Source organism: Daucus carota, chromosome 8, assembly GCF_001625215.2.
Source record: "Daucus carota subsp. sativus chromosome 8, DH1 v3.0, whole genome shotgun sequence".
In the NCBI taxonomy this organism is placed as follows: domain Eukaryota; kingdom Viridiplantae; phylum Streptophyta; class Magnoliopsida; order Apiales; family Apiaceae; genus Daucus; species Daucus carota.
Window position 1 is genome coordinate 5,339,566 of NC_030388.2, and position 11,224 is coordinate 5,350,789.

The 11,224-nt window shown below is 34.1% G+C and overlaps 1 long non-coding RNA gene across 1 annotated transcript; it reads left to right on the top strand.

Annotated features, from left to right (window-relative positions):
* Nucleotides 1–7,109: 7,109 nt before the first annotated feature.
* LOC108199023 (uncharacterized) lies at nt 7,110–10,826 on the top strand. The gene is made up of 4 exons (XR_001802254.2): nt 7,110–9,096; nt 9,211–9,257; nt 10,097–10,152; nt 10,574–10,826. It is a non-coding gene; the product is annotated as an uncharacterized LOC108199023 (long non-coding RNA).
* The last annotated feature ends 398 nt before the right edge of the window (nt 10,827–11,224 follow it).

Genomic DNA, 11,224 nt, shown 5'->3' on the forward strand with positions numbered 1-11,224 from the left:
AAGTCAGATTCAAGATGAACGATTAAAGGAAATTCTGAATAATTCTAATTCAGAGTCGGGAAAGAAAGATTTTAGGAAAGGAAACGACGACATCGTGAGGTTTCGCGATCGAATATGTGTACCATCTGATATAGAGATTAAGAAGGAAATATTGTCTGACGCACATTCATCATCTTTTTCAGTACATCCTGGATCTACGAAGATGTATAAGGACTTAAAGCAATATTTTTGGTGGCCTAAGATGAAGAGAGAAATTGCGGAATGGGTGGCAAGATGTTTAGTTTGTCAACAAGTGAAAGCGGAGCATCAAAGGCCAGGAGGATTATTACAATCGCTACCTGTCCCTGAATGGAAATGGGAACACATCACCATGGATTTTGTATTAGGATTGCCAAGGACACAAAGAGGAAATGATGTCATCTGGGTTATCGTGGATAGACTAACAAAGAGTGCGCACTTTCTGGCTATATCAGAATCATCACCTCTAGAGAAATTAGCAAAATTGTATATACGAGAAATAGTTAGGTTGCATGGAGTACCTGTGTCGATTGTGTCTGACAGAGATCCTAGATTTACTTCGAGATTTTGGAATAGTTTTCAAGAAGAAATGGGTACAAAACTAAGTATGAGCACGGCATTTCACCCTCAGACTGATGGTCAATCAGAACGTACGATTCAAATTTTAGAAGACATGTTAAGAGCTTGTGTATTGGACTTTAAAGGAAGTTGGGAAGAACATTTACCTTTAGTAGAATTTGCATATAATAATAGTTATCAAGCGACAATTGGAATGGCTCCATATGAAGCTCTTTATGGACGTCGATGTAGAACACCGTTATGTTGGGATGAAGTTGGAGAAAGAAGATTGTTGGGGCCTGAGTTGATTCGTGTAACTACGGAGAAGGTAAAGTTGATACAACAGAGGATTTTAACGGCTCAAAGTAGGCAAAAGAGTTATGCAGACAAGGATCGGCGAGATGTGGTGTTTAAGGAGGGAGATTTTGTATTTCTCAAAATTTCTCCATGGAAGGGTGTTATGAGATTCGGGAAGAAGGGAAAATTAAGTCCTCGTTATATTGGGCCATTTGAGGTTCTTAGAAGAATTGGAGAAGTGGCATATGAGCTAGCACTACCACCAAGTCTTGGACATATTCATAACGTATTTCACGTGTCATATTTGAGAAAGTATGTCTCAGATCCATCGCATATTATAGATTATGAACCAATAGAAATTCAGGAAAATATGCAGTACGAAGAACACCCAGTTGAAATAGCAGATCGTCGCGAGCAGAAGTTGAGAACTAAGATCATACCTTTAGTGAAAGTTATTTGGAGAAATCATAATGTGGAGGAGGCAACTTGGGAACCCGAGGAAATGATGAGGACAAAGTATCCCCATTTATTCGATAAGTCAGGTATGATTTAAATTTCGAGGGCGAAATTCTTTTAAGGGGGGAAGGATGTAATACCCTGACTTCATTTTATTTGAAAATACATAAATTATATGTATTTAAAAAATATTATTATATTTTCTTCCTTTTAGTAAAATTTCATTCAGTCCCAATATATATTTTTGAATTATTCTCAGCCCGATATTAATCGGCCAGTTATTAATCGAACCTCGCTAGATAGCCAAGTTCGATTTTGTAGTTAATAGGCATCCCTTAACCTCAATATGTAGTTGAGGTAGGAACCTTGTGCTCACATCTTTTCGATGTGGGACAAGTTTACCTTATTATGAAAATAAATAGCATACAAGCTTGAGTGCTTTATAGAGGAGTATAGGTGGACCCTTAATTAACTTGTCAATGTGGGACATTTTCATCCTTGTTTCATGACTTTCATGTCTATTTACATTACTTGAACTTTTTGTTAGTAAACAGACTTGAACTCCATCGGACAAATATTTTTTTCTTTGAAATATTTTATAGAACTTAAGATAGGTTCTAAGCTCACTTCCTCATTTTGGGAAGGAGTGAGTTCCTCTTAATCTCTTAACTAAATAACTTATGGGTATTATATAGAGTTGAGAAGGAGGTCTATTCTAAACCTTCTCGATGTGGGACAATAAAAATTGTCCAAAATTAAACCAACAAGTCCTAGTTGGTTCATATTATTTTTAATATGGGCTTGATGGCCCTAAGATATATTATAGAGAAAGAGATGATGATCTCTTGTATCATCTCGATGTGGGACTAATATTGTCCAATGCCAAGAAGTTGTCTTACTTGGTTATTTTCTTGGTTTGTTTTAGTATTGGTTCCATAACCTTGTTATATAGGAAAAGAGATGGCACATCTCTAATACCTCTTCAATGTGGGACTTTGTCAAGTCTTGGTAAACTTAAAGCTTTTTCTTGTACTTGCTTATGAGAAATTTATGTATTTCTCTTTGTATTAAAATTTTAAAAACTAATTTAATTGGCGATATTTAAGCCAAGAAAAGTTGTGAACTTTCTTGAGCAGGTGTTGAACTTTCTTAAGTGAAGAAAAGAGCTAAGCAAGGTTTTTATAGATGTTGGAGGGGAGCCAACTCCTATATCTAATCAATGTGGGAGGTTTGTAACTTGTATAGTAAATAAGCAACTCTCAACCCACATTGGGAAGAGAAAAGAAGAAATTTGAGAATATATAGTACAAGCCAAGCTATGGGCAATAAAAAGAAAACTTGCCGATCTTAGCAAGGCATGCATTATTTATTAATACTTTGGCACCCGGTGCCTAGCTATCCTCCCTTGAACTCCTTTTAGTTTTATTCTTTGTCCTTGTACCACATCGAGAACATGATATCATGTTCTCCTGAATATAAGCAATGATCTAAATTTTAACATAGAAATAAGACAAGAGAAGCAGGGGCAAGCACCACCCCTGTCGGCAGGGACGAGCGCCACCCCGACGCCAAGTTCCACGAGTTACCCTCGTTGCGCACAAATTGTTCGCCAACATTTTCTTAAAAATTAGATTCACCGTACCACATCGAGAAGGATTGGGAAATTTTCCCACTTTCCTTATATAAATACACCATCCTAGTTGGCTTTCCTAAATAGGAAGCTTAAGACTTCTACTTTGTAAGTCCTCGTACTTAATTCTTCATTATTTATTTAATTTATTAATTTATTAATTATTAATTTATATTATTATTTATATTTGTGCGTGGTTAGTTAATTTCAATTAGCTAGTAGAGTTGTAATTAGTAGCTTTTAGCTTATTAATCAAAAATTGTGATTAATATTGTTAGGACGGGATTAATAATATCGAGGTTCGAGATCGAGAAAGAATTTAAATTTTAGAAGCGAATTAAGGTAAGTATATACTGTACTTATTCGCTGTTGATGTTTTTAATATTAAAATGATGATTTGATTTTGGAATGGTATTTTATTGATGAAAAACGAGTATTCTTGCATTGATATTTGATGAACTGATGATGATGCTTCCTTATTGGAAGTAAAGCTAAACCGATTGTTTAGCTGGCCGGGATCCCAACTTGACGAATTGATGAATTAATCATGCTTGAATACTCGGTTTTAATCTTATGTGAACTATTTTGCTGTGATGAACCTTTGATGATATTGATAAATTCTTGATGATTATTTTATCAAAAGATTGTTTTAGTTCTTAGATAAACCTCAGTTGAATCGTACAATATATGCTTACTGAGCTTTATAGCTCACTCTTTTATGTCACTAACTTTCTCAGGAAAGAATTTTGGAGAAGGATGTTCTGGAAAGGATAAGAATGTGATGAACTAAGGTTTTAGTGACAACGAGAGGCTTGTAGCAAGTAAAGGAAGATGCTAGTGTAATATGCTTGTGTTTGTGTTTGAGTTAGGAGCTTATGATGTAATCTTTTGTTACGAACTTGAAAACGTTGTAAGAACTTTATATTATTAAGTGTTGTTAAGGTTGTGTAAGCATATATTGAGTTGGTTAGTTTGTTTGGCATCCCCGGGTCGGGTTTCTGAGGTCATCCCGGGCCGGGGGCGCCACAATGTATGTATGTATGCATGTATTAATTGCTTGGCGCCATTCAATTTATTTTTAAATAATTCAAGTGTGTGTTAAATAATTAATATATATGTGTGTGTGTGTTATATAAGGCGCCACTTGACTTATTGATTGAATTTGGCTAAGTACAAAGCCAAGTGGCGCCTCTTATACATCCATCATCCATGTACACTATGGAGCGCCACTTGAAGGATGTTATGAAAGATTCCAACTCCCAAGTGGCGCTTACATTGTACACATTGTACTGGCGCCACTCAAGGTCAACTGATGGTCATGCATCAATCCTTGCGCCACTCCACCACTCTATATACACACAGTATGGCGCCACTCAATTGTTGAGAGTAATTGGCTAAGTAAAAATCTCAGTGGCGCCACTCAGTTATAAACAGATGTACTGATTAGCCACTGAGTTTCAAGGGTAATTTGGCTAAGGCAATTTTGAGTACAAGGAATGATAAGGAGCCACTCAAGTTTGAATATGTATTTATGGCGACACTCCACTCCTTAACCATCATTGGTTAATTAACAAAACTAGGATCACTTTAAGGAAACTAGGATCACTGAGACAGAACCTAGATCACTCTCGCAGAACCAGGACTGTTAGAAACTTATAATTCTATAAACACTAATTCTCTATAATAGAGACAAGGACCGTAAACATCCTATTCAACTATTGAGATATAAACTGTAAGCGGAAGCATACCTGTGTCCATTAGTGATGATAGTGGTATAACCTTAAATAATCTTTATTTTTATAATGGTGTTATTGTCTTCCTCAACCAAGCACTCCTTAGATTTTCTTGAGTAGTCCTCCCTGATGCGTAAAGAAAGACCGTATGTATTGCTTGATATATTGGGGACTATAACCTTCTGTATTTTAACTCTCAATTTAATATCCCAGTATAATTAAATTAAGCCTTAGTATTGGGTATCCACTCATTTGAACCATACAATAATTAAAATTCAATTGGGTTCCTTATTTGATCACTTAATTTAACCCAATAAAATAAATAGCTAAATATAATTGATATATTTATATATGTAGCCCATAATAAATTATTATTATTATTATTATTATTATTATTAAAATAATAATGACAAGGACCACTCTCATAGAACTGGGATCACTCAGCTAACCATGGTTAATGCTGAAGTCTATAAATAGGGTTTTGTGTTTTCATTTGAAAATAGCTACAACACTTGTAAAGTGCATACACTAATCTCTACACAAACTCCTAAAGTATGAAGATAGAAAATGTATTAGGACAAGCGTTTGTGTGGATAGTGATTTATAGTCCCTGTAGCCGACCTTGTGTTGGATTTGTAGTACCCTCGAGAATTATTTCTAATACAAGAATATTCCCCGAACTTGTTGTAGTTGTTTGATTGTGATTGATAGACGAACTTAACTGACCTATTCCGCAATCGAATTAAAACGAAAAATTGATATAAGATGTGTCCAACCCCCTCTTCTACGTCTAATTGAGACTAACAATTAGTATCAGAGCTACGCTGATCGATATACAGATCCGAGATTCATTACCAAACCGAGAAGCTAGCTGAGCATTTAGTCGGAATTTTATCTGATAAGATGTCAACCCACAAATTAGGAATCAAGGCACCTCCCTTCAACAAGGATGACTATAACAACTAGAAAAATGAAAATGTTGTTATACATCAGAGCTTCTAATCCCTTATACATTGGGATTCTGTAAAATGGCCCACATGTAAAAACGAAGATTATCCATGAGTTTGTTGAAAATGGAGTTCGCATACCACAAAAATATGTTCCTACGGATAAAAGGGAATTCACTGAAACTGACAAGGAGTACATTGCTCATGACCATAATCTGCAACTCATCATTATCGAAGCAATGAACAAAACAATGACCCACCTGATACTAGGTCTGAAATCGTCAAAGAAAATGTGGGGTGCTATTGGGGCATTAATGGAGGGATCTAAAAAGTAGAGGAATACAGATATGATGTGCTTATCACCAAATATGAAGCATTGAAGGCTATACCTGGTGAGAACATCTCTCAGATCTACAAGAGGTTCAGGTTGCTGCTGAATGAACTGACTTTGCATGGAAAGACATATCCACAAAAGGAGGTAAACAAAAAGTTCTCGTTTTTGATGCCACCTCATCTGGTTCTGAAGACTAAAACCATCCGAGAAAGAAGCAAATCCAGAACTATGACTCTAGAGAGATTGTTTGGAAAGCTGAAGACGTTTGAGATGGAGCTCGAACAGAGAAAGATTATATATGGTGGTGGATCAATGGAGTCCAAGAGTATGTGATAAGTCTATATTTTTGCATATATTAATTGCCGTTTTATTGTTTATTTTCGAGTTTTAATCGTTTGATTGTTTTATTTTTGGGAAATGGTAAATAAATAAAGAAATTAAGGAAAAGAGAAAAAAAGGGATGAAAAATGCAAGAAAAGGCAAAAGTGGAAGAAAATGAAGAGAAGAAAATGAAAAAAAGGCTTGGTTGAAATCAAAGGCCTTAAATTCACCATCACACAAGACAAATGGATGGCCTAGATTTAGCCAACCTACCCCAAAAACCATACTTTATGCCTATATAAACATCTTATTCTCACCTTTAGCCACCTACCTTTTCCATTTTTAGCTCAACACACCATTTATATTAGCCTCTCTTTTGATGTTGTAGATCTAGTTTTAATTGTAGTAGCTCTCTACATATTGTAAACTCTCTTTATTATATCAATATAAGCTTTCATCTTTGTTCTTTGTCATTTTGTTCTTGATTTTTACTCCTAGGGTATGAAATCTTTCTCTAACCACACAAAATCAAAATTGTTTGTGGATTGAAAGGAGCCTTTAATTTAGTTAATGATTCTCTAGCTCTAAATATAATTTACCAAAAGTGAGCAAATTCTTACACAAAAGCAATTTTTGTGAGAATTAGACCTTGAAAATCCCCATATTATTTCAGTTTTTAGCATTATTAATTATATTCCAAAGTGGTTTTTAGTAGTAAAAAAAATAAATAAGAAATAATGCTAAAATCTTTCGATTAACCCCCTGCTTTGTTTTCTTGTTATTCAAAATACACACCTACTATTAAATCTATTAAAACAAACGCATATCCCCTGTTTCTTTTAAACTTTAAAACCCCACACCACTATTTATCATCTTTTCTGATTTCTAAAAAAAAGCCACTGAGTCATGTTCGAGTAGTACCGAGTTAATGAGTCGAGTTGTGTTTAGCTCTAAGTCATCTGTTGAATTCGAGCCTGTTTTGTTTTCATCGAGCCACACCACCGAGTAGCAGTTTGTTTTGCGATCTTGTTGTTCTGTAGAATTCTGTTTGCTGCACTACCGAGTCATCTACGTTGATTGTTGCTGGGTGTAGTTGTTTGGTTTGTTTTGTGAATGTTGAGTAGAGTTTGCATCAACACTACCGAGTTGTGCACTGAGTCGAGTCTGAGTCATTGGGTCGTTGTCTGTTTATGAAACTGAGTTCTACCTTGTTCTCGATTTACCTTGCTGGGTTTCGTTTGTTTTTATTGTTTTGATTATTGCTGAGTTGTTGGGTTGTTTGATTTTGCTCTACTACTGTAGTTTTGTTTCAGTCGAGTTCTGTCAAGTCTATGTGAGTCCGTTTGTTTTACTTGTAAACCGAGTTGTATGCCTTTTGTTGAGTAAATAGGAGTTCTGTTACCTAAGTAGTTCTTTTTGCCGAGTTGTTGGATTGAACCGAGTCACTGGGGCTGGGTCTTGAATTAGTCTGCTACTGTGCTTCGCTGAGTTGTGTTACTCTTTTTGCTTGATTAGTTTGAGTCACAGATTAAGTATTTGGTTGATTTTGTTGGTTTGAAAAGATGTTGTGATTTGGTGATTCTAATATTGTTCGATTTATGAATTGATTTTGTTAATTGGCTAGTTTAGTTTTCAAAAGAGTCCTGTCAAAATTTTCTCTAATTCTTAAAATTTATTTTTAATTTTTAGTTTAATTTAATCTCTAGTTTTTGAGTAATTTAATTTAGAATAATTAATTAGTTAAATTTTCGATAACTGATACTCCCTCCGTCGCAGGCATTTCTATACAGTTTCCTTTTTGGGGTGTCCCATCATTTCTATACATTCCAAAAATAGTAACTTTTAATAATATAAAACACTATCACACCAACTACTTTCTCCCACTATCTTCATTTTATAATAATATAAACACAATTACACCCACTACTTCCCTCCACTATCACAAATCTATAATTAAATACAAATGGGTCCCGCCACTTTACCCACTTTTCATCTAACTTTACTCATTTTTTTTACACTTTTTCTTGGTCTCCGTGTCTACACTAAATGTATATAATCTATTGGGACGGAGGGAGTAATTAATCAGATTAGTTAATTTGAAAATCTTAGATTTGATTTAGAAAAACCCATCTCCACTAATCATATTGTTCTAATTCGTCTAGATTAGAAAAAATAGGTAGCAATCCTTGTGGTTCGAATCTAAAAACACTAAAACGAGATTGTGCGCTTGCGATATTGAAAATTATATGTTTAGCACATCAAATTTTTGGCGCCGCAGCCGAGGATTATAATATATTTTTCGCACCTTTATTTTTAATCATTCAAATTAGTTTATTTCTCACTTTTTATTGTTATCTCGTGGAATTTGGAAGAATATTCAGAATCAAGGATTAAGGTGGACAATTTGCTTGGAATTTTGGAAGCTTTGCTTTGATAACCGTATCGATCTCCACTTGTCTATATTTGGGAAAACACAAAAAATCTGAAAATTGAAAAACAAAAACAAATTGAAAATTTAAAATTCAAAAGTATTAGATAGAAAGAGGGCTACTCTAGTGAGAACTTTAAATGGTGAGAACTGGATACTGGGCTTAAAACAACTAGATATTGGCTTTAAAATTAGGAACAGAATTAGGCCCATTAACGTAACCATTCTAAACATCGCGGTTTTAACAAACCATTACCCACTCGAACTGTCACTAGCAAATCACCCCCAAATTACCCACCCAACCTGTCAATCAGCGTGTTTTGCTGCTGAACGTTGCTGAACTCTGCTCAACGTTGCTGAAATTGTTCTTGCAAGTTCGTAGACACTGTTCCTCTCACTTCTCTAACGATTCACTTTAAATTTGAGTAGTTATGTAAATGGATTCATCATCACGAATCACTGATGTTAGACACTTTGCTTTTTTGCAGATTTCATGCTTAGATGACACAAACATATCTCGAGCATTAAAAAATTTGTATGTGAGTCGTATATATTGTATGCATGTGTTTTTAGTTAGTTTTTGTAAAGTGATTATCACTAAATCACTTGCAAATCAATAAGTTTGTATTAATTTTTGGTTTTAACTGTATTGGAAGCAACTTGTATACGTGTTTAATTAAAAATTTTGCTTAGGGTTTTGTTCATGATTTAATCAGCTTAAGATGTGCTAAGCACTAATTATGTATTTTAAGTTTAGTGCTCAGAGGTTTTGTGATAGGCAGCGGTATGTTTATTTGCTTCCGGTGTTTGTATTTGATTTGAGGTGTATATTTTATCAAATTGCAAAAGTAGAAATGTGGTTGAGGATGATTTGAGGTGTATATTTTATCAATCTGAGCACAAAAGTTCTTTAGATTCTGAGGCAAGCACCTCTTTATAATGTTGCCAAACTGTTGTACTGTAAATTCCAATCTGGATGAAATATTGTTTTGGCATAGGTCAATTAGAAAAGAAGTAAGTGATATAGCTGAAACAGCTAGAATGATATCGTTATACGAAGATTTTTCTGATATATCCATATTTAAAAGAGAAGAAAAGTGATTTTCACAAGTTAAGATGTTTAATTAGAAGTATTAAAAAGATCAGGTGAGCGTTTTTGATTCATAATCTTACTTACCCAAAACATTAAGTATCAGAGCACTTATGTATAGAGCATGTGTGTAATATTGTTTATGTTTCTTAGGACTAGTTCATCTGTTGCATTTATAGTTCTTCCACTTGCACGGCTGCATTTTAGTATCATGAGAACTTATGTATCGGATCTTGTGTATAATGCCTCTAGACTGATTGAGTGCCTCTTACCATGGTTGATAGGTTTCACTAAGTGAAAGGGAAGCAAGGTCTTTCCTGTATAAATTTGCATATGGCAGGTAAGAAACCAATTCACTGTTTTGTGCCTATATTGTACTTTTGGCATTTTGTGGTGATATCAAACACAAATCATATATACATTATAGAATTATGTTGCTGGATATAGGTTTTAAGTGAACACCATGTATGTAGTTGTATAAATACATAAGTTACCTCTAAGAAATCAGTTGTTCTCTTGATTGCAAGCTCTTGAACTATTTTATCCATCAATATAATTAAAAATATGCACAAAGCACTTACTGGCATACACAAAACACTTAAGTATACATAAAAAACACTTAGAGGTATAAAAAAATACACTGATTTATAAAATATGCACAAAGCACTTAAAATTATACACAGAGCACTTAATAAATAAATATTAAATACTTGGAATACCTGCAACTATTTTAACCTTTTCTGTATTTTTTGTTGATTCAGATGGGATAGAGAGCACAACTTCAATGATTAAGGGTGAAATACTCAAATGCAATCCTTACACCTCACTTGAATGAATACAAAGAGATTGAACCAAAGCGGGCAAAAGGTTTCTACAAAAAGATTGCAAACAAGACACTCATGTCCATTCACTTGCATCAAGTTCAAAGAAACCCAAGAACACAGAGATTCATGGAAATGTTATATTTCCAGACATTGAAACAGAACATGAAGAAGCATGATGAAGTACCGGCTGCTAGAAAGTTTAATGCATAGAATTCTATTTGTCATAAAAACATATATCACTTGTATTATACATTTGAATTTCAGTCATTACTAGTGTTTTAAGGAACTTATTGTATTATGCATGTAGAATTTACATAAGCTAAAAAATAAAATACAAAGCACTATATATATACACAAAGCACCAAAATATATACACACAAAACACTAAAAAATTTACACAAATCACTAAAATAAAAAATATCTGTTGAACTGAAAACGATGACTAAATCTTGACATTATCATCAATATATTATCTTTACAGAGTCTTAAAAACCACACTATAATTTCTTAATGATATTACAGAGTCTTCAATCAAAAAACTGAGAAAAATAATAAAGTATTTCAACTTAATCTTCATCACTCCCATCA